We start from the raw sequence: 25,434 nt of genomic DNA, 5'->3' as shown, positions 1-25,434 counted from the left end.
TAGAAAATAACTGATAGCATCAGAAAGACCAAGTCTGTCTATCTCTCTCTCTCTCTCTCTCTCTCTCTCTCTCTTTCATACACACACACACCCCTGGTAAATCAAAAACAAGGACCCAAATCAGCAAACTCTAACTCGAGAGTCAGGATTTGTCTTACTAGACACTACAGAGCTTTCTGTCTTCAAGACTTTCTTTCCCATCAGTCATTTATTAAAACTTTAACAACTATTTTTCAAGACAGTACAATGTTCAAAGTTACTGTAGCAGAAAGAACAAAGTTGCTGTTCTATTACATTCTGAGGCACGAAGTGCAATAACATACAGAAGACCCAGAGAAATATGCCCCAAGTCAAACATTAATAAGTGTTATGAAGGAAAAGGAAATAAGCATCCAGGAAGGGGAGACAGTGAGCATGGGGAACTAGGGAGGATGCTACTGTATATAATTAGAAATGGAATATATTTTTATACATGTGTGTATATATATTATATAATATATAATATATAATATATAATATATAATATAATATATGATATATAATATATATGTTATTGTATAATATATAATATATATTATATATATATAATAATGTATATACATACATATAAAAATTATATATTTATTTCTTTCTTGGGACCAGCAGATGGCACAATGGTTACATTGCTGGACTTGCACATAGTTGACCCAGAGTTCAAGTCCCAGTCCTGACAGCTTAAAACTCAAGTCAGGTGCATATGTGGGCAGGCCCACCCAAAGTCCTGAGAGGGGAATGGAAGATAAAGGACTGCAGCATTGCCTTCTTCTCTGGGGACTGATTTCTCACTTCCTGTCTCTCCCTCTTTGTCTCTCTCTCTCTGGTCAGTGTATGTACTTTATACCAAAAATCTCTCTAAACAATTGATGTATTATTTTAAATTTGTGATGGTTCACATGTGCTTGTGAGAGCAAGAGACAGAAAGCTCAAGCTGCCAGATCCAGGACCCAAACCACGGTCGGCCATGTGGGAGTCTAGTATGTCAACCACCATGCCACCTGCTGGCCCTATTTTTTTTATATTGGTGGAATACAACCCATTTAATGTGTGTTGGGGAAATATACAAAACTGTCATTTTCCAACAGTGGAAGGAGGAGATAGACTCACCCAGGCTGAAGCGCAGCATGGGTGAGGTCCTGTGTCCCGGTACATGCAAAGGGTTGTAGACCATAGTTCCAGTTCAGAACAGATCCTCAGACCCACAAGAAGACCTTCTTTCCTATCGTGCATGTAATTTCTCAAGCCTGGAAGAGTACATTAAAGATAAGGAATATCCACGGAAGCTAAGGCTATGTCTGGACAGAGCTTTCCAGAGACAAATAAATTGTATATAAAAGAGGCGGTTGTCATAAGAACAGTAGATGTGGGATTCTTGGAATACACCGAGGTTTACATTACCACCACGGCTCAAGGTATCATCTGTCATCTTCCGGGGGGAAGGCAGGTGTCAAGGGGGTGACAGATCGTGGGCCTAGTGAAAGCCCTCCAGCGGGCCAACATCATTACCTTCAGCCCATCAGTCATCAGGCACTGTTCTGAAGCAGGCACCTTGGAGCCTCCGCGACCACTCATTCAGAGTCTCTTCCCTTGTTCATCCCAGAGCGACTCATGTTGAAGACTTCATACTCTGAAAACAGAAGTTGGAAAAGCCGCCTTGTAGAGCAACAGAAACTCAAGAGTTTAAATAATAAAGAGGAAAATGAAGGAAAGTAAAGATATTTTTCTTTTCTGAGAATTTTTTGCTATAGGGTACATGCACTTGCTAGAGAGACAGAGAGGAGAGAGACATCCCCCCCCAGGAGGATGTCCATGTCACAATCCCTTCTCCTCCATTCTCCTCTTGGGATCTTGGGCGCACACACACACACACCCCTGGTGTGAGTTTCAATCTAGGACTCAAACCACTGTCGGCCATGTGGAGGTCCAGCACCTTAACCACTATGCCACCTGCTGGCCCCTCCTCTCCATAATAGACATTCAACATGTATTTATCAAGAATCTGCTAAACTGACCAGCACCTACTGTATTCTAAATCGTCATCTAGCTATTTTCCTTTAATATTGTAGCTCCTCTTAAAGTTGTAGTTAACAGGGCTCTTTACCTTTTAGAACAGAGATGGCAACTGCATTCTAGTGGAAAGATGATCGATTAATCATGCCTACCCGAGGACCAGGTGGAAGAGCACTGGGATTCATTCTACTCACTGGAAACTAGTGCCATGATTGATTAGCAATTTCTGCCACAGCCTCAGGAGATAAAAACTTCCAAACTAGGGCTGTGATTTAGACCAGGGTGAGAGGAACAGCAGCCACAGCAACAGGAATCGCAGAGACTCAGGTAATTTCTAAAGCTCTCAGGCACACGGAAGTGATCACGTCATTTCGAATCTCAAATCTGGTTAAAGCCCAGCTTAAGCATGGTGCCTCGGAGTTGTGAAAATAGTAATTCATGGGGCTCTTGGGTCAGACAGCCTTGAGTTCTCACTTCATTTCTGCAACTTATCTTCAGACAACTTATCTACCCCCGTGCTATCAATGTATTCATGTGCTACTACTAATAATGAAAAGAGCCACATAGTACTCATGTGAGGACTCAATTAAATCATGTGTGTCAGTGATGTGCACACATGGTGCCTTGTAAAGGGTGGGAGGCTCAATGATACAATCGCTAGTGTTACATGCAAGCATAAGTTAAGTCCAAATAACTCATTCTCTTTCCTGTGCTTTTAAAACACTGTGTATAACTCTACTGTGGAAATATAGCACTGTATTATAGTTTTATTTCTTTCTTTTACCATTTGTCTTTGTTTTATTGTGTGCTTGAGAACAGTGACCAGGTCTTATTCATTATTGATGTCTAGGATATAACTCAGTGCCTAGGACAGAGTTGTCAGCAAACCATGTTGGCTAAATGAAAAATGGAAGCAAATGACAACAGAAATATATAAAAAGCTAACTATTCCAGTGTATGTTACTCATTTGCTAGAAAGTTTAATTAAAAAAAAAACATAGCTCACATATCTAAAGCATTCTTTTTTTCTTTTTTCTGTAGAGAGATTTTTACTATAGGGCACATGTGCTCACTGGAGAGACAGAAAGACAGCGAGAAATCACTCCCCAGGGGGATATGGCCATGCTGCAGTTCCTTCTCCTCCATTTTCTGATTGGGATATTGGGTATGCATGCACACATGGCCTGTGTGAGTTTTAAGTTGCCAGGTCCAGGACTCGAACCACAGTTGACTATGTGGCAATCTAGCAAAGTAACCATCATGCCATCTGCTGGTCCCAATCTAAAGCATTATTTATTGATTTTTTTTTTCTTTGTAAGTATTCTAGCTTTGGCTAGGCAATAGAATCATATCACAGAAGAGAAAACTGAGGTGGAGAAAGACAAATATTTGGGGAAACCTTATTCCTATATCCCATTATTTTGTCACATTCAATTTTTTTAGAGACATTTTTGGTATAGGGCATGTGTGCACACCAGGGACAGAGAAAGAAACAGAAAGTGAGAAATCATCCCTCAGGGGTGATGGCCACGCTATAATCCCCTCTCCTTCACTCTCCTCAAACTGCAGTTGGTCATGTGGCATCTAATGCTTTAACCACCATGCCACCTGCTGGCCACCATGATTGGTTTTTTAAAATACCTCCTTCAGATTCTGAAAACTGGGTTGTGGGAAGTGACACATAATACTAAGAAGCTTCATTTCATAGATGTTTGTGTATATGATTAAAATCATAAGGTCCCCCCCCCTCTTTTTTTGGAGAGGTTTTTGCTATAGGTCGCGTGCACACGCCAGAAACACAGAGACAGAGAGACAGTGAGAAATCACCCCCCAGGGGGGATGGCCATGCCACTATCCCCTCTCCTCTGTTCTCCTCTTGGGATCTTGGGCATGCATGCACACGCGCCTGGCATGAGTTTAAGCCACCAGGTTCGGGACTCGAACTGCAGTTGAGTATATGGGAGTCCAGCGACATAGTCAGTACGGCAACTGCGGGTCCCAAAATCATAAGGTCCCCTTTAAGGAAGTTGGAAAGGTATGGAAAGTTCTCTGCACCTTCTGGTGACCCAGGATGGGTTGCAGAAATCTTTGTGCATGTTGCATTGTCTCTTTATATTTGTGACTGAAAAAAAAAAATAATAATGCTTGCTTTTTTTAATCTGCCTTCTGCTTTCTTGGAGGTTTTTTGCTTTAGGGCACATGCACTCACCAGGGAGAAAGCAATAGAAACAGTGAGAGAAAAGGCAAGAAACCACCCCCCTACAAGGGATGGCTACTCACAATCCCTTCTCCTCCATTCTCCTCTCAGGATTTTGGGCATCCATGCACACGTGTCTGGCATGAGTTTCAAGACAGTGGGTCCAGAACTAGCACGACACTCAGTCACGTGGAAATCCAGTGAAATGACGGCTACACCATCTGCTGGCCCTCTGCTTTCTGTTGATAGTGTAATTTTGAACCCTTCATATATCCCTCTGGCTTGGTCAAGTTCTGATGGACAAGAGGCAGCTAAAGGCAGCAGGCCTCCATGGATGAATCAGGGTTTTCCTTTATTTCTTAAAGGTGTGGTTGGATTGTCATTTAGTGCCACTGAATCCAGAGTGTCACAGGGCATTTCAAGGATGAGAAGACATTTTACAGTAACTAGGTTTATAAAGAGAATTATCTGCAAAAGATACGGTGAATGGAAAATTATGTCAGGCGGTTATAGAAACACTGAACGGATAACATAAAAATGAGCTTAGGACTTGGGAATCAATATGCTCCCATAACCCTCCATCCAAGTCATGTGAGACTACCCCAGAAAACAAGCAAAACTAAACCTGAGTTTACACTAAACCATTTCATAGCCCTATAGCTTACGAGTGAAGCAATTGCTGAGGAAGAGTCAGCAAGAAACGAAGAGGCAAATGTGCACTTCAAAACGAAGGGGGAAGAGGAAGCTTTTAAACAGACTGAATTCCAACACTCGATTGATTTTGTCATGTGGGAGAAAGGGAGATGAAAATAGAATGCAAAAACGAGATATTTAGACGTTTTTGTGGTTTTTTTTTAATTGAGAAGTGAAGCCTGAGACAAGGGCCCCTGACTTACCTATGATGATCTCTCCCCAACTTTTCAGGAAGCCGGGATCATGGATTCACCCCCATTTGACTTGTTCAGACTAATCTGAGTTGTAAACCCCATCTCCCCACCCTGCCTTGGCTTCAGTATCCCATAGTAGTACCCTCCCTGCTTGTGCTACTACTGAGAGGCTGGGCTAGAGGCAGATCATTTAATGAGCCAAGTAGAATTTCTAAATATATAGACTTTTTAAAAAAAAAAATTTAAAAAATACCCTCTGTGATAAATTCAAACTGTAGACTTGATACAGCTGAAGAGAGAATTAATGAGTGGTTAGATACGAGACTATAACTTCAAATGAAAAACATCCTCCTTATGGATTTACCAAACATCAGACCTATTTGCCATGTCAATTCTTTCACTTAATAAAAATGTGACCTTGGGCATATAATTCATGTGTTTGGTTTTTTGTTATTGTTTGTTTGTTTTACATTTTTGTCATACGGCACATGTGCTCACTGGAGAGAGACAAAGTGAGATGAAGAGAGGGAAAGTCAGAAATCACCCCCCACACACACCCCCAGGGGAGATGGCCACACCACAATCCCTTCTCCTCCATTCTCCTCTTGAGATGTTTTTGGGCATGAACTCAGCATGTCTTTCAAGCCACCAGGTCCAGGACTAGAACCACAGAGTTAGCTATGTGGAATCCTGAACCTTATCCACCATGCCACATGCTGGCCCGCAAGTGGGTTTTTTACGTTTTTCCTCTAAAATTGGAATAATGGGTAACTTAAATCTGACTGAGTCATTGTGATAAATAAGATGATGGTTATGGACATTAAAGAACATACATATAAAACATCATTATTAATCTATGTCGTTAATAAATATTTCATATTACATTTGATTTAGTTCCTTACTCTATTGATCTTCTCTACAAATACTGTATTTTTAATTCTTTAGTCCTTAGGATTAATATCTAGGGACTATGTCTTTAATTTTAGAAGAAAACCATATGTGCTATATTTTGGTTTTAGAAATATCATGTCTCATTCCAATATACATTTTCATTCCTTAAAAATGGTTGTCAAGATTTCTATTCTCAAAGCAGTTCGTGGCTTTTGAAATACACAAGTTTATTACATTAGACGGCAATGTCAACTTGGCTTTACAGAGAGAAGAAAACATGTAGAAGTGGGTAAAAAAAAATTAAATAAGCAATTCTTTTGTGTGTGTGTGAGTGTGTGTGTGTGTTTGTGTTGGATAAAATCGGTATTAACTATATTTTCTTCGGAAGATATAGCCAGATAGCCAATGCCATTTATCAATTATTCATATTTTCCTACTGTTCAAATATTACTGTCATTATATAATAAATCCTCATTTATCCTCTGATATGGTTCTGGATTTTTCTAATTACTTTCACTAATCTATATATTTACAATGTTTACATGCCAATACAATGTTGAACTGATGTGACATATTTGGGTGCTCTAACGTTGGATATGTAGGTATTTCTTTTTCTTTTTCTTTCTTTTTTTTTTGGAGAGTTTTTTGCTATAGGGCACCAGCGTATGCTCACCAGACAGAGAGAGACAGAGAGACAGAAAGCAAGAAATCACCCCCCAGGGGGGATGGCCACGCCGCAATCCCTTCTCCTTCGTTCTCCTCTTGGGATCTTGGGCATGCACGCACACGTGCCCAGCGTGAGTTTTAAGCCACCAGGCCCGGGACGTGAACTGTGGTCGACTACATGGGAGTCCAGCGACATAACTGTTACGCTAACTGCGCATCCCCCAAAGTATTTCTAAGCGTTGTGTCTTACTGGCTGAATTACTTTTCTGTCTCTTCTTAGAGTTTTTGTCTTAAAGTCTATGTTGTCTGATTATCCATATCATGACTTCAACCTTTTCTTGATTTTCATTTGCTTGGAGTATCTTTTTCTAGCCCTTCACTTTCTTTTTCTTTTTTTAGAGATATTTTTGCTATAGGGTACATGCATTCCCCAGAGAGACAGAGACAGAAAGTGAGAAATCACATCCCAGCAGAGATGGCCATGCCACAATCCTTTCTCCTCCACTCTCCTCTTATGATTTTGGGCACTTATGCACACACACCCTGTGTGTCTCAAGCCACTGGGTCTGGGACTCGAACCATGGTTGGCCATGTGGGAGTTCAGCAACATAACCATTCTGCCATCTACTGGTCCCAATCCTTCACTTTCAATCTATGATTATCTATGATGTGTGTTTCTTGGAGGCACCATGTAGAGGGATCCTGTATTTTTTTTATCCATTCAGTCAGTTCATGTCTTTTAATTGGAGAGTTTAATCCATTAACATTCAACATTATTACAGATGTTTTTGGACTTAACTCTGCCATTGTTAGTCATTTTCTTGGTTGTTTTTTGTTCTCTTTTTTCTGTCTTTCTTTAGTTTTCTTGATACAGTAGTCCCTTCAGTACTTCTTGAAGAGCTGATGAGTTCTTTCAGTTGGTGAAATTCTTTCAGCTTTTGTTTATCTAAGAATGATTCCATTTGTTCTTCCCATATGAAGGAGAATCTTGCCAGGACTCGTATTTTTGGTTGAGGTTGTTTTTCCTTTTAGTGTTTTCAATATATCTTCCCATTCTTTGCTTGCTTTCCTTGTTTCACTTGAGAGACCTGATGCTAGCATAATGGGATAAACTTCATAAGTAACTTGATGTTTCTCTCTTGTCATTTTTAGGATCTTGTCTTTTGTCTTTGATTTTGATCAATACGGCTATGATGTTCCATGGGGAGGATCGTCTTAGGTTGATTCTATTTAGGGTCCTTTGTATTTCTTGGGTCTCAATGTCTGAATGTTTCTTTAGGTTTGGAAGGTTTTCTTTAACTATTTCATGGAATAGATTTTCTATGCCTTTATTAGATTCTTTACCTCCTGGAATACCAGTTACTCAGATATTTAGGCATTTAATGGTATCCCGTTTTTCCCATATGTTGTCCTCATATTTTTTTCATTGTTTTGATTTCCTGTATTACAGTCTTTCTGGAAGTTCTGTTTCATCCTTGTTTATGGGGTGTATCTCCTCCTTCAAGTCATGGAGGGACTACATCTCCTGGAGTTGGTTGTCTGTTTTCTCTTGCATCTCATTTTGCTTGGTCACTAATGAATATTCTGAATTCTTTTTCTGACATTTCCATGAGCTCTATTGTGCTGTCTGGGTAATGGGGAGTTGTTCTGTTTGCTTGGAGGAGAGATATATCCTTATTTTCTCATGTTTCTTGTGCCTATGCTCTGTTTTTTTAGTCATCTGATAGATCATACACTTCTTAATTTGGGGAGGAACTGGTTCTATAGTGTCAGGGAGAAGAAGCACTCTCCTTCTCAGGAGTGTTCTTGATAGAGGGCCTCATCTTCCAGTCAGAAAAGTGTGTATGTAGTCACCTTTACGTGGTGGTTTCTTTCTCAATCTCTCAAAGCCACATGCACTTGGGGAGGAGCAATTCAATTAAAGGAGGATGCTGAATAGCAAGCCGCAAGGTTCAGCCTACTGTGAAACCTCCAAGTACTCCTAGCAGGCAAAAGTCAGTAGCAACAGGTTTGAGAAGGGCAATCTTTCTATGCTCACTGGTGGGGACTTCTCCATCATAGCGACTTACCACAGTGTTGAACTGATTCAAGCAGATTTCGAATGGTCTTTCATGTAAATCAGATTCTCTCTATTCTTTTGCATGCTTTCTTAGGCAATTCTTCGACATTTTTAAAATTCATATGAACTCTTGGAATTATCTAGTTTCAAAAGAAAAGATATATTGGGACTATAATTGGCATTGTATTAAACTATATATCAGTACATTGATTTCAGAAGAGCTGGCATTTTCATGAAATTTATCGACCACTGCATGTCTTTCTGTTTGTTTAGGTCTTGATTTACATTCTTTAATACAATTTTTGCAAGTTTTATTTATAAGGCTTTTCATTATTTTCATGTTATGTTTATCCCTAAGATTTGATTATTCTTTTTCTTGGCATTGTGAATATAATTTTGATTCTACTTCTAGTTCAAGCTGCTTATTGGTATCTCAGGAAAACCTTTTGTTTTTGTAATGTTATCATATAGCAAACAACTTTTCCAAATTCTCTTATCGATTGAAGAACTTAGTTTTGTTTTAGCTACAGGTTACTGGGCTTTCTTTTATATTTTATATAAAATCTTACTTTTTTCTTATATTTATACTGTTTTTAATTTTTTTTTCTTGGACTATATTCCTAGACATTCAAAGAAAATATTAACTAACAATGAGCCTTCTTATCTAGGATGATGATGATTATTATTATTTAAGGGTTTTTGCCATAGGGTACCTGTACTCACCAGGGAGACACTAAGAGGTAAAGTGAGAAATCACGCCACTGAAGGGATGGCCATACTGCAATTTCTTCTCCTCCATTCTCCTCCTGGGATTTTGCGCATGCCCACACACATCTGGCATGATTTTCAAGGCATCATATCCTTTCCTAGAAGAAATGCCACGTCTTCATGGAATACATTGATAAACTCTGTAGTTAATATCTGATTTGGGGTTTTTGTATTACTACTCATAAATACTAGTTTTCATTTGCCTCATCTGGTATTCATTTACTTTAAAAAGAATTTTATTTGGGGCATGGTTTTTAAGGCAGCTGGATCCCACAGAACCAACTTTGTAGTTCTAATCCTGAAGCTACTGGCTTGAGAAACACACGGCACGTGTACCTGCCTGCCTGAAATCATGAGAAGGAGGAGAAATAGAGGAGAACGGATTGCAGTGTGCCCACGTCCCATAGTGGGGAGAGATTCCGAGATGCCTTCTCATTTTCCCACTATCATGTCCTTTTGCAAATTAAAAATAAATAAATAAATAAAACAAGAATTTTAGGGCTGGCAGATGGATTGCTGGTTGAAGGTACTGAACTCACACATGGCCAGCTGCAATTCGAGTCCCAGACCTGGCAGCTTGCTCGCTCACTCGCTCTCTCTCTCTTTCTCTCTCTCCCCTCCCCCCCGTTTCTGGTAAAATAAAAATAAATAAATAAATGGATAAAGTGAAATAAATAATTCTAAAAAAGAAAAAAAAAAAAACAAGAATGTTATGGAGATCCAACATATATCCCATAATATTCAACCATTTAGCCATACAATCCAATGATTTTTTTTAGTCAGTACTACCATCATCACAATCCAGTTTTGAGCCATTATCATCACTTTCAGAAGTCCCTTTTTGCCCATCTGTAGTCCATTCTGCTCCCACCTTCAATCCCAAGCAACTAGTATTCTGTTTGTTACTTTTTAAGGGACCAGCAGGTGGCGTGGTGGTTATGGCACTGGACTCCCATGTGGCCAACCAAGGTTTGAGTTCTGGACCTGGCAGTTCGCTTTCTCACTTTCTCTGTCTCTGTGTATGTGTGTGTCTCTCTGGTAAGCACATGTGCTGCATCACAAATTTTTTTTAAAAATGATTAAAAAAAATGATTATTTTAAAATTCTTTTTAAAAAAGTTTTTTTTTTTTTTTTTACTTTTTATACATCCAATCACTGTATATCATTACAGCATGCAAGATGAATTTTCCCAGCATGAAAAGGCTACATATTAGTCCAGTTAAAGATATCCTCATACATATCATCACAACTAGATGAGACTTGGGGTATCTTTACTTCTGTCAGTGGACATAATGTTTAATAATCTTGAGGTTATCTGTTTTGTATCATGTATCACTTTCATGTTTTTTTTTTATTGATGAACTCATTTCAAGATTTATCTATTTAAATTTTGGAGTTGGAGTAATTATTAAAATGATTTGTAACTTTTTTTCCTAGTGTTTTTTGGTGGCATATAATAGTTTTTTCTGTTTTTTTTTTTGTTTGTTTTTTTTTGTTTTACGAAGAGATTTTTGCCATAGGTCACGTGCGAGCACCTAAACAGAGAGAAACAGAAATCAAGAAATCGCCCCCCCAGGGGGTGGCCACCCTACAATCCCTTCTTGGGATTATCCTCTTGGGATTTTAAGCACGTACACACATGCACCCAGGGTGAGTTTTAAGCCTCCAGTTTCAGGATTCAAACCATTGTTGACTACCTGAGAGAGTCCAGCGACTTAACCATTATGCCATCTGCTGGTCCTCATAGCTTTATCATGTGTAAATTACTTTTTCTTTAAAGATGAGATAAGAGTAAACTATGCATCCCTTGGTGCCTTTTTAAGTGTCAAAAATATATATTTATCTTGCAAGGAAATCATCCACATTTTCTAGGATCACCAATGTTTGGCATGTATTTTCTTATTCTTTTTTTTTTACTGTGTATTAATAATACTTTTGTTTTCATTTAAAATTTTTTTTTCAGAGTCACACAACCTAGAGCAAACTTAAAAGAATAATTGTCAGAGGGTATACATGCTCACCAGAAAAACAGAAAACCAGAAAGCAACCCCGTGGTAGATAGTCATGCTGCAATGTCATCTCTTCTACTTCTCCCTCCTTTTAGAAATGTGGGTACACTTACCCTGTATGTTTCTGAAATCTCCTTGTCTGGGACTCCCAACTGTGCAGTTGGACACGTGGGATCTCGCCATCCCAACCACCATGCCACTGGCTGTCCTAACCATTAATCTTGTATTTAATTTCTCCTCGTCCCCCTCTCTTCAGATTCCTCCTGTTGCTTCTGTTAGATATTTCAATAGGCTCTGGTGGTATTTTATACCTTTTCAAAATACAACTTGTAAAGTTTGTGCAATCTTTTTTTTTTTTTTTAACAATTTTAGTATTTATTTTCCTTTTTTTAATGTATTTCTCCCTAGTCTTTTGTTTTGGTTATTATTGTTTTACATATGTTCTTTTCCAAAACCCAAGAGGTGAGTAATATCCTCTATTTTAGTGTTCATTCTCTCCGATTAAAAATTCATTGACACATCAATTATGCATTATGCCAAGTTTTATGGTTTTTGTTAAATACTATTTTCATTGCTTTCTAGGTAGTATACATCGTCAAGTTTGATTTACTCTTGGTTCAAGGAACATCTATTATTTTGTTTATAAATTTCTAAGTGGATGAGATTATTCTAGCAATTTCTTTTCGTTTTTTTCCATAGGGTGCATGGGCTTGCCAGAGAGAGACAGAGACAGTGAGAGAGAAAGTGAGAAACCACCCCACGGGAGGAATGGCCATGCTGCAATCCCTTCTCCTCCATTCTCCTCATGGGATCTTAGGCATGCACACACAGAGACACAGACACACACACACACACACACAGACACAGTGTGATTTTTCAAGCCACCGGGTCCCGAACTTGAGCCACCATCAGCTATGAGGGAGACCATTGTCTTAACCACCATGCCACCTGCTGGCCCCAGCAAGCCATCTTTTTAAAATATACTTTTACGGATTGTAATTAGAACATGTGGCCTATCAGATTTTCTCTGTAGTCAAACTACTCTCTGTAAATGTTCTGTGAGCTTAGAAAAAATGTCTATTTGTCTGACCATGGGCCTATCAAATGATAACAGAAGTAAAACTCCCTGCTGTCTAGTAATGGTGTTGTCCTCCTAACATTATAGCTGTGTGTTATCCACCTGTTTCTGATGAGGCGGAATCTGCTGTGCTTAGCTGTATGACATTATTACATACACAACCGTGTGCAGTACCTAACAGCTGATAATACAGGACTCTTAGCTGGCTTAAGTATTTACTATACTATAATTTTATCTTTCAATGCCTACTACTTCTACTTAGAAAGTTTACTCTAAAATAGTAATTGCCATGCTGAACCATAGGTAGCCTCAAACATGTTGTATTCACTGTAATTTTTTTTTTTTAAGGATTTTGCCGTAGAGTACATGAACTGTATGAGAGAGAAGAAAAATTACAAACCACTGTTTGGAGGGATGGCCCCATTGCAATCCCATTTCCTGCTTCTCTATGGATTTTGAGCATAGAGGTGAGATTTTTCAAGCCACCAGGTCTGGGACTCAAACTGTGGTTGGCCACATGGGAGTCCAGATTGCATTGTGGCCATCCGCCCCATCAGGAGGTGATTTCTCACTGTCTCTCTCTGTTGAGCATACACAACCTACAGCAAAAAATAAAGAAAGAAAGAAATTAAATTAAATTAAATAGAAAGACATAGTATAAAAGAATACTACCAGAAAAAAATAACAGGCAAGGTACAGACGGTAGTTACTGTAAATGGTAGTGTCAGGAAAATTTTCCCTGGGAAATAATGCAGGTTGAAAGTGCAGGATAAGTTGGTCAGTTAGTACAAGGTATGAGTGAAACATTATTTATGACAGAAGTCTTAACTAAATATTTGCCCCAGGATTATAGGAGATCAGCAATTTGGGCATAATTTCATCAATGTAAGAAGGCAACCCTCCAGGTCCGGGACTAGAACTGAGGTCATCAATGCGGGACCCTAACACCTTTACCACCATGCCGCCTGCTGGCCCTGGTAGTTTTAATTCTGTTGGCAGTTATTTATTATGCACATTTATATAGTGCAAATATTTTCTGTTTGTCATTTATATTTTACTTGTGTTTATGAAATTCCTATTATATGCAGAATGTTAAGTTATATGTGGTAATATGTCACATTTATTTAGTTTCACTATACATTCTCGATTGTACTAAATTATTAACACATGCTATTTTCTTTAGTCTTTAAACCCGCTCTAAAATGCATACAATGATTACTCTTGTTCTTTAGGTTTATTTATTTCCTGAGAAAGGAGGAGATTCCTGACAGGGTATTGCCATGCCATGGCCCTCTCCCAGCCTCCCAGCAGGCAGGATCCCACGCATGCGGACACATGTGGTGTGTTCAGATCCATCTGTGATCCAAACTGGGTCTCCCAAGGAGCTGCAGTATCACACAGGGGCAGCCCACCACCTGCCCCACTGCAGCTGGGTATACACAGTCATTACTTTCAGATGAGGACACCCAGCCACAGAGAGGCTGTCTTACCTAAGGTCACACACCAACTCGTAAGTAGCATCGCTGGTCTCTAAAATCACAGTCTAATGTCAGAGCCTACTTGTTTATTTTTGCCTCGAGAATCCTGGCCGACCTTAATATTGCAGTTATGGTTCAAGTTGAACATGCAAGTTAGTTCTTCAAATCGTCAAACAATTATACCGGAGATACTTATTGGACGATCTGGCATTTTGCACATGATTTGAAATACCATCTTTATCATCTGGAAGAAAATACATGCACTTGAGGGTGTTTGTTATTTCACTTTTAGATTATTACTGTGCCAATACTACACGATGTTAGTGTTTTCATTCTGTAATCTATATAGAGAAAGGAAAAGTGAGAAATCACCCCCGAGAGATGGCCATGTTGTAATTCCTTCTCCTTTGTTTTCCTCCCAGGGTTTTGTGCACTAACGCACGTACCCAACATGGTATTTCAAGCCACCACAGCCGGGACTCAAACACTGGTCGGCCATGTGGAATCCAGGGCCTTAAATACCATATACCTTAACTACCACCTGCTGGCCCCCAATTCTATGGTATTTTATTATCTGAAGGTACAAATACTATGACATTTTAAAAATCTTGACTACTAATGATTCTGTTTTCTGCCATATAAACATGTTTTCTTGCACATTTATTAGTTTTCAAATTATACACACACATACACACACATTTGAAATGCTATAACCTAGATTACAGGATTTTATATATATATATACACACACACACATACACACACACACATACACACACACACACATATACATATATATACACACACACATACACACACATACAAATATACATATATATACACACACACATGTATACATTTCTCCTCTATGCTGGTTAAATGGTGGCATACTTCACAAAAATCTATCCATCTTGTTTTTCTTACTTAATAATACATTCCAAAGACTGTGTAATGACAGCATATAAATATATTTTAAATTACACAGTACAGTACCGTTGTACTTCATTGTATATTTAGTTTTTTTAGTCCCCTATTGACAGACATTGGAGTCAGTTTTTTGCTACGACAATCAGTGCTGTAATGAATACCTTGTGAATATGTCTCTCTGTATTTTTGGAGTGTATCATCATAAATTACTAGAAGGGAACTTGCAGGGTCATAGGGTATATGCATATATAATGTTGCTGGATATTAGTAAATTGGTTGTATAACTTTATATTTCTATTGTTAATCTACAGGACGGTATATATCTTTGAAGTCTTTCCAGTAGTGCATTTTGTCAACCCTTTGGATATATGCCATCTGAAAGGACAGTAATAGTATTTCAACATAGTTTTTATTTTTCATTTTTTACTATGAGATTAAATATCTTTTCATACTCTTAGAACTATTTCCATTTTTAGTTTCTCTAAATTGTTATCTTTATGTATCTTGCTCATTTGTCTATAGGGTTTTTTTTTTTTCTTTAGAAGTTATTTTTTTTCTTTTTTGAGAGATTTTTGCTATAGGGTGCATGTGCTTACCCGAGAGACAGGAAGAGAGCAATCACCCCCCCCCCCGGGGGGGATGGCCACACCCCAATCCCTTCTCCTCCGTTCTTCTCTCAGGATCTTGGATATGCATGCACACATACCTGGTGTGAGTTTTAAGCCACTGGATCCGGATGTTGAACCAAGGTTGACTATGTAGGAGGACAGAAATGTAACTATTATGCCATCTGCTGGTTCCTAGTTCTTTTATATAAAGATTTCTGACTCTTGGTATGATTTAAAAGTAAGTTCTGGGAACCAGCAACTAGCGTAATGGCTACGTCGCTGGACACCCATGTAGTCGACCGCGGTTCGCGTCCTGTACCAGGTGGCTTAAAACTCACACCGGGCGCGTGTGCGTGCGTGCCCAAGATCCCGAGAGGAGAATGGAGGAGAAGGGATTGAAGCGTGACCATCCCCCCTGGGGGGTGATTTCTCGCTTTCTGTCTCTATGTCTCTCTCTGTCTGTCTGGCGAGCGCACGCGCCCTATAGTGAAAACCTCTCCAAAAAAAAAAAAAAAAAGTAAGTTCTATTGTTTTGGTACTTGTAAGTGTGTGTGTGTGTGTGTGTGCGTGCGCATGCATAAATATATACTTATACTATATTATATATCTAATACCATATTATATATTGCATCATTTATAGTACATATGTATGTGCATATATGTATACACACATGTATATGGGCATATGAAAGCTTTCCCCTATTGAATCTGGACATTTCAGTCACTAGTAAGTACATCATTCCTAATTACAGCTTATAAAATAATTAATATTTTCTTCTAGTAAAGGTTTTATTTTTCACATTTAAACTCTGATTTATTTTAAGTTTATTATGGTAAAAGATGTAGAGAGTAGACCAGTTTCTGTTTTTCATTTAGTTTTTCATATATTCTTTTATTAAGAAGTTTATCTTTTCTCCACTAGTTCAAAATGCCTTAGTATTGTACATTACATTTTCAAATGCAAGTGAATCTATTTCTGTTTCTGTTCACAATGTTTTAACTGGAAAAGCTTTAGTTATTTTTGCTTTTTATTCTTATAATTGTGCCTTATAATTAACTTGTCTAACTCCACAATTTTTTTAAAAAAAATACCAAGTGTTTCTTTTTAATTTCCTGTTATATTTATGTAATAACTATGGATAATATATATAATGATGCTGGATATTCCTTCCAAGAACATGGTATGTCTCTCTGTTGAACTGTGTCCTTCAGGAGTGTTTTATAATTGTCCTCAGAGTTTTTGCACATTTTTCTTAATGTTTTTTAATGATAAATAGGTTTTTCTGTTAGAAAATTTTCCAAGTTTCTTTTCAATGAACTTTTGCCTATATTTTAAGGAAGAGGTCCAACTTCATTAGCTTGTATTCAGTAGTCAATTGTCCCAGCATCTCCAGTTGGAAAGATTACTTTTCTCCCCAGTAAATTATCCTAGGATCCTTGTCAAAACTCACTTAACTGTAAATATGAGACTATTTTTGAACTCTTAGTTCTAGTTTTTTGATCTGTGTCCATACTTATGCCAATACACATTTACAAAAGCTATTGAAAAAGTTTTGAATTCAGAAAGTTTGAGTCCTCTACTTTTGTTCTTGGTCAAAAAGGTTTTGGCTATTCTGGGTCCCTTGTATCTCTACAACCGTTGCTTTCAAATGTGCAATTTGAAACCAATAAGTGTTCTTTTATTTTTTTTGGAGAGCTTTTTTGTTTTGTTTTGTTTTGTTTTGCTGTAGGGCATATGCTCTTGCCAGAAAGACAAAGAGAGGCGGAGAGACAAAAAGCCAGAAATCACCCCCTAGGAGGGATGGCCATGCCACAATCCCTTCACCTCCATCCTTCTCTCAGGATCTTGGGCACGCTTGGGCACTCATGCACACATGCCCAGTGTAAATTTAGGCCACCGGGTCCGGGACTGCAACGGTGGTCGACTACATGGGAGTTCGGCAACATAGCTATTACAACAACTGCTGGTCCCCCTGAATGTTCAAATTTTAATATTGGCTTTATTAGGAATTTTAGTTGTTTCGGTTTTTATCAAGAAATCATTTATGAACTTTTCTCCCTCTCAATTGTTTTGTTATAATTCTATCTAATTTTCCTCTTTTTCATTTCCATCACTAAAAGCACACATGAATGTTAAGTAAGAGTCATGATGCATGAATCTTTATGGCATTCCTAACTTCAATGAGAATTATTTTAAAGGCTAACTTAATTATACTACTGACTATTAATTTTAGATAAGGTCCTTGATCCTAATTCATTAAGACCTTTGGATCAGAATTTAATATGTTTTTTTTTAAACTAATTTCCGTCTTAATTTCCTTATCTATGGATTATATCAGTGCCCAGCTGAACGAATGCTAGCTCTGAGGTTAGGCACACTGGATTTTTTTTTTTCTCCTAGCTTTCCTAACTAGCTCTAGGATTTCGCCCCTGTTAATATTACCAAGTCTTAATTCTTCATCCATTAAAAAACTCTCTGCGTAATTATACTTATGTGTTTTAAGGATTAAAGCAAATATGTACAAGGTACTTGACATACAGTGAACAAACAAAAGACACTAGCTTTTGTTTGATGATCTTGAAGGCCATTCTAGTTCTGACGTACTACAGAGTGTCCAGCATGTATCTGTCTACAACCCAGATGCAACTCAAATCCAGAAACTAGACCACCATGACCAGCAGATTGCATAATGGTTACATCAGTGGACTCCCACATGGCTGATTGGAGTTTAAGTCCTGGACCTGGCAGTTTGAACTCATGCCAGGTACCTGTATGTGTGTGTGCCCGAAGTCTCAAGAAGAGAATGGAGGAGAAGGGATTGCAGCATAGCCATCCATCCTGGGAGGTGATTTCTCATTTTTTGTCTCTCTGTCTCTCTGCTGAGCTCATGCACCTTATAGCAAAAATCTCTCTCAAAAAAACAAAAAAAAAGGACCAGAAGATGGCATAATGGTTATGTTGTTGGACTCCCACATAGTCAACCGCATTTCAAATACTGGATCCAAGAGCTTAAAACGCATGCTGGATGCATGTGTGGTGTGCCCCAAATCCTGAGAGAATGGAGGAGAAGGATCTGCAGCATGGCTAGTTCCACTGGAGGTTGATTTCTCGCTTTCTGTCTCTATGTCTCTCTCTGTCTGCCTGGCGAGCGCACACACCCTATAGCAAAAACCTCTCCAAAGGAAAAAAAAAAGGAACTGTACTGCCAAATAATTATAGCCTGACTTAAAGGGAGTAAAAAATTTGAACCTCACATTGTTAAAGGGCAGACTGAATTCTTCTAGTCAGATCCTTGATGGTTAACCTAAGGCATATAGCGATGCCAACAGCAGTAAGTATAAGAAAACTCAATAATAAAATTGAAGTACATTGTTGTGTGGTATTCACAAAACCCAATATAAAATGGTTGACTACTCCACAAAGACTCAGAGCTCTTAGAGTTGGAAGGAACATCAGTGGGCAACTAATTTAATCACATACATAAAGTATCATTATTCATTCTGTGACTTCACTGTGACATCATTTTTTGTTTTTGGCCAGAAGCATCGTACCCTTGCTAAAGTGAGACAGAAAGTCAGCAAGAGAGGAAGAGAAGAAAGCACCCCCCACACACACACAATGCATGGTCATGCCACAATCCCTTATCACCCATTTTCCCTCTTTTTAGGATTTTGGGGATGCATACATACACACGTATGTGTGTGGGGTTTTTTTTAAATTATTTTAAAGAGATTTTTGCTATAGGTCACGTGTGCTTGCCGGAGAGAGAGACAGAGACAGAAAGCGAGACATCACCCCCTGGGGAGGTGGCCATGATACAATCCTTTCTCCTCCATTCTCCTCTCAGCATTTTGGACACACATGCACATGTGCCTGGCATGTCTCAAGGTCCCAGGTCTGGGACTTGAACTGTGGTCAACTATGTGGGGGCCTAGCAATGTAACCCTTATACCATCTGCTGGCCCCAACACACCTCTTAAGCTTCCAGGTCCATAACTTCAACCATATGGTCAGCCAAGTAGCATAAAATCCCCGTAATCACCAGATCATGGGGTAGACTCATGACATCATTTATCTGCCTTTTCCTCTACCCTTTCACCCTATGCATCTTTTAAGGTCCTTAATGATCATTTACTATGGATGTAGTGACCTCTGTATGTGTCATGTCTTTCCCTGAGACATCCTTGTATCAATCACTATGTAACATTCAGACCAGTATGTGATTCCTGGTAAGTAGCGAGAAGTGAATTAATAGGTCTATAGTTGAATGAATGAACCAATAAGTTAAGGAACAAGCTAATCAAGTATCTTCCTGCTTTTCCCACGCCATTTCCATTCACTAGGTGTAAACATAAAGAAAACAAATCCTTAGTGTGCAATCATGTAACTAGATATCCCAGAAATCCCTGCTTCCCAGCAAGCCCTCGCTCTAATATAACTGGGATGATTCCTATGCACCCCACTATTCATTAATGAGTTCAGCTGGGTCAATCTGATTAGACATATATACAAAGGCTGATATATACATGGAAATATCTAGTCTGTGGGTGTGTGTGAATGACATCACTTTTCTAGAATTTGTAGCTTATGACTCCATCTTAATGCATGTACTTCGCGGAAGAAGCCAACGATAGAAGGGGCTTGTTTGGTGTCACAGGATAAAAGGATTATGGGACCCCTGTTGCTCATTTTGTTTTTTTCCCCCTCAGACACCTGAGTACCCTCAAATCCCACCACAATTTATCCTGAGGTATGTTCATCAGCGCATTTACAGAGGTACTAATTAATTCTCTGTACTTACACAGTATTTCCTGCCCCTGTTTCTCTCTGCTGTCCCAGTCTTGGAAACAAGATGTTACACCTCTGGAGACTGCCCTGGTAAAAAAACCTATTAATAAATAATTAAGTTTGGATACTCCTGCAGTGGTGAGTCATGACTGGAGATCACATGCAAGCCATCTCCATGGCAACACACCAACACCACCCGGACTGTTCTGCTTCTCTCTCGCTCGCTCTCTCACTCTCTCTCTCTTATTTTCTATGTGTATCTTTTTTTTTTTTTTTAATGTGTGAAGGGAGTCAGGGCAAAGGCATAGATTAAAAAGAGATGTAGGTTTTTTATTTTTCTCATTTTTCATTTTCTTTAAAAAAAAATCTGCCACTGAATATTGAATTCTAGAAAGGTTATGCTGACGGCAAAGGGAAGGTGATGTGCAGCTAAATACGCATGCTTTCCCATGTCTGTTTGCCATCCCCGGCTCATCTGCTCTCTTCTGGGTTCACCTTTGGCTCTACCTGCGCCCTATCCTACCGGGTGGACTATCCCTGCCAGGAAGCCGTTACCACTTTGCTTGCCCTGCCCCTGTCTCCCACAGAGCAGTTCTTCACTCACTTCTCTGCTCCCCTCCCACCCCCCGGACCCTGCTTCCCAGTGTAAACACTAACAGAATGTAGAATGGAAAGAACAGGAGACTTGGGGGAGAAGAATCTGCATTCCATCTCAGACTCTTCTTGCTAGCTCTGCGACAGAGGAAAATGACTGGACTTCTCTCCTTTTGTTTTCTTGCCCAACAACCAATCCGTATAGGGCTGCAGGGAGGCTTAAAGGAGGCCGATTCAGTAAGGGTTAACAGCATAGACTTTCACATCAGAGTATCTAGACTTGAGTCTTGTCTTTTATAAGCTTTCTCTTTCAGGGCAAGTTATCTAATGTCTCCAAGTCTCAATTTCTTATCTGAAAATCTTATCCAATAATTATAGATAAATTTGAATCAGCCCCATAGCCTAGAGGTTAAGGGAGGCAGGTCCCACATTATCAACCATAGTTCAAAATTCCAGTCCTGGCAGCTTAAAAAAACCATGTCCAGCACATGTGTGTAAATACCCCCAACCCCAACCAGATGAAGAAATGGAAAAGAAGGGATTGGGGCATGATCATGCCCCATTGTGGAGTTTTCTCTCTCACTCTTTTCTCTCTCTCTCTCTGGTGAATAAAAAAATGCCCTCTGGCCATAAAAACAAGTATAGCAAATGTTATTTGAAACATTAATTTATAAGGTGCATATAAAAGGCTTTGGCAAAGCATGAGCACTTCATGTATGCATTCCAATTATTATTATTTTTCTTTTCTTGGAGAGGTTTTTGCTATAGGATGCATGCGCTCGCCAGAAAGAGAGAGACAGAGAGACAGAAAGTGAGAAATCACCCCCCAGAGAGATGGCCACACCACAATCCCTCCTCCTCCATTCTCCTCTCGGGATCTTGGGCATGCACACACACGCGCCCGGCGTGAGTTTAAGCCACCGGGTCCAGGACTTGAACCACGGTCGACTACATGTAAGTTCAGTGACACAAGTCATTGCACTAACTGCATTCCAATTATTAAAGGATATAGCATATAGTGAGTGTGTGATAAATAAAGCTACTATTATGAGTTTGGAATTTTTTTATGGTTTTTGCCACAGGGATTATGGACCAGTTAGAGAGAGGCACAGAGAGACAGAGAGAGGGAAAGTGAAAAATCACCCCCAAAGTGGGATGGCCACACTAAAAACTTTTCTCCATTCTGCACTCAGAATTTTGGTCATGCACACATATGTACCAGGCATGATTTTCAAGCCACCAGGTCCAGGACTCAAACCATGACTCATCATTTGGGAGTCCAGCACCTCAACCACCACGCCACCTACTGGCCCCCACAGTTGTAAGTTATTCTGAAAGACAACAATACAATATGATGGCATAACAGTGCTTCCTGAGCAGTGGAGATCAGCAGCATGGAAATAGCCTAGCGAGAGTCACTGAACCCTTCCTTGGGCCCTTGCCTAGATTGGCACCTCATTCTGCTTCAGACAGAACCTTGGGCTTCTCAGACTGAACCTGAGCCCAGGCTGCTCCTTTGCAGAATCATGGCCCAGGCCAACATGATCCCAGCACTAAGGTTACCTATCCTGAAAACTCTCTCTCCTCCTCCCTCCTACGCTCTGTTCTGTGTCCCAGGATGCTGAAGTCTGCAGACTGCATCTCTTAAGGTTGCTTTCAGTACCTTCCAGGCTTATTAGGGCAATAAGTGGCATCCAGCGACAGTTTCACAACTGTATAATGGGGGAAGGAAGACCACGTCTAGAGGAGAGGGGGTCACGGGGCTTTATCTTAATATTCTCAAGTTCAATAATAAATTTGAAAACACAACAACTCGTAAATGCTGAGCAACTGAGGACTCAGATCTTTCAATCCAAAGGTCATGGGCCACTCTCCTGAGGGAAGGCTCTTAAGCTGATGGTGATGGTAAAGGAGAGGAGATGGAAGAAAGCCGGGCTTAACTTAGGTCTTGTGACTGGCCATAGAAGTGATAGTTAGACCTTACTTGATTTTTCACCTTTTCCTCCTACCTTAAAGAATCCCAGAAGTGGCTACCAAGATGATTTAAATTCCAGGTAGGTGTGTGCCTGCCTGACTTCAAGTCATGGCCACATGGTAGCAATGAGCCAGAGCATAGCCATAATTCAGAGCTCCCAGGACTCCCATTTGCTTTTTAGTTTTTGCTATAGGACATGTGACAGGGGCAGGGAAGGTGAGAAATCACCCCTCCCCCAGGAGGATGGCCATGCCACAGTCCCTTCTCCTCCATTCTCTTCTTGGAAATTTGGGTATATGCACACACACTCCCAGCATGATTTCCAAGCAGCCAGGTCTGGGACTTGATCCTCGCAGCCAGCCACATGAGATTCAGCCACCTTAAACTCCATGCCACCTGCTGGCCCCTCATTGGCTATTATTATCTGTTGATAAGTATTAGCATCTTAGCTTTTTTAAGCTTTCAGTGTCACCAATCACAACCATATTAAGAAAAATCAAGCATATTCAAAATGGTTCATCACTGCTGAGAATTATTCAAATGTTCTTTGCCCAAATTGACTTGACATCTGTGGTCACAACTATAGATACTGGTTAGTGGTGCCTTAGGAAGCTGACTTGAAGATAATTCTGGAGTAAGAAATAATTACTTATGGATTTGGAAAAGTCTCTACCCAGAAATATTGGAAATAAGGTCTCAAGATTTGCTGGAATCATTGGCCCCCTAAGCAATGAGCACTTGAGTGTAGAACCCCTTTGCTCCAGCCCAGAATCAGCACAGCAGGCTCCTCCCAGGCAAATTCTCTTCTGGCTGTCCTCTCTAATCCCCTCTATGAGACAGGAGTTGTGTAGCCATGGTTCATTTTCTGTTTTGCCCTCTAGACATCACTTCCATCTTATTTGTGTCATATCACTGTCTGCAAATCCTACAGGAGAGGACAACTCAAAAAAAATAATAAATAAAATACTGCCCCAAATCACTGCCATTTTTTTTTCCTTCCAATCTCCAAGAATATTTCATTTCCTGCTTTGGGAAGCAACCTCTTGTCTCTTCCTGCCATCTGGACTTTTTAGTTTATCACTTCAGTCTTAGAAACTTATCGAGTTCCTACCTTCTCTACTGGGCAGGTGGAACCCAAGCCATCCATTTCTGTATTTCATGTGTCTGCAGTCCTGTCAAATGCTTTCTCCTGCCTTGGCATTATCTGTGATTTCTGGGTTCCTCCGTTGGCTTTCCATCCTTGTTAGTCACTGTGTATTTTATCAACAGCTTGACTGATGGGCTTCACTTAAAGTAATGTAGTTTCACCCCAAATGAATGCTTAGAAGAATCAGATGAGATTTTAGTTCTCTGAAATGCAATGAATGTAAATCAGATTAATTGTCTTGCTGACTCTGGGAACATCCGGGGACCTCATTTCCTGCCGAAGTCTGAGTTTGCATGGTAACTTTTGGCAGGTGATACTGGCTGGATCCAGTTATTCATCAGCAATAATTGCACTGAAAATATATCAGGATGAAAATTTTGACAAGCAGATTAGGCTCTGCTTTCCAGTAAAGTGAATTCCAGTAACCCAGCACCTTCATCCCTTTTACTCTCTCTCCCACCTCAGAAAGGTTTCTACGTATAAGCCTGGGTGCGCAGAAGGTTCTTTTTCTTTTGCCATTACTCCAGGAAACACACCTCTCTCTCTCCTGGAGAAGATGCACTTTGAGGAAAGCAGTTTCATGCTATGCCACCATTTATTTATATTTTTTTACTTGTCCTAGGATTTATTGATTCCACTTCAAATAGAAGTAAACATTATGATGTTTTTGTGATTACATGCAGAGGATGGTGAAGGAGGGGGCAATGGCTGTGTAAATGCGTGTATATTGATGTTTGTAGAAGTTATACTCGTCCAAAGTTAGAAACACCCATATGTTTGTCAATCATGTAAACAGATGAACAAATTATGGTTATACCCATAAACTGAAATAGAATGCAATGATTGAAAAGAATGAATGATGACTATAATAATGTAGAAAAGTCCTAAAGTAATTATGCTAAGTAAAAGAAATCAGACCAAAAAAAGTATATTGTCTGGGATGGGAGAGACAGGGTACAGATAGGCAGGAAGGAGAGATGACAAAAAGGCAAAGCGTATTTTGAGGCCTAGTGATAGCTGTTCATTATCTCAATCATAGTGATCGTTCAGAGCTATGAATGTATGTCAAAACTCATCAAGTTGTACACTTAAAGACATTCAGTCTACTGAATATCATCTATGCCTCAATAAAAAAATGAACCTAGTAATAAATAAGAATCTGGAGTTCAAATTTTGTCTCCAACACTCCTGAATCATATGACAGTGACGACTTACCCAACCTGTTTATGTCTCTACAATCTAATGGATAGGGTATTTCCTAGTGTTACATTTGTCGATCATGTGAAGCACTTGAAACAATGTCTAGCACATAGTA

General features: G+C 39.5%; 1 long non-coding RNA gene across 1 annotated transcript; it reads right to left on the bottom strand.

Annotated features, from left to right (window-relative positions):
• Positions 1 to 1,175: 1,175 nt before the first annotated feature.
• On the bottom strand, positions 1,176 to 20,486 carry LOC102495009 (uncharacterized). The gene is made up of 3 exons (XR_336833.1): positions 20,417 to 20,486; positions 1,543 to 1,663; positions 1,176 to 1,280 (listed from the first exon to the last, which is right to left on the bottom strand). It is a non-coding gene; the product is annotated as an uncharacterized LOC102495009 (long non-coding RNA).
• Positions 20,487 to 25,434: the final 4,948 nt, after the last annotated feature.

The sequence above is a fragment of the Tupaia chinensis genome, unplaced genomic scaffold (assembly GCF_000334495.1).
Source record: "Tupaia chinensis unplaced genomic scaffold, TupChi_1.0 Scaffold143616_1, whole genome shotgun sequence".
Taxonomy (NCBI): domain Eukaryota; kingdom Metazoa; phylum Chordata; class Mammalia; order Scandentia; family Tupaiidae; genus Tupaia; species Tupaia belangeri.
The sequence above is the reverse complement of the archived record's forward strand: the minus strand, read 5'-3'. Positions and strand labels throughout refer to the sequence as shown.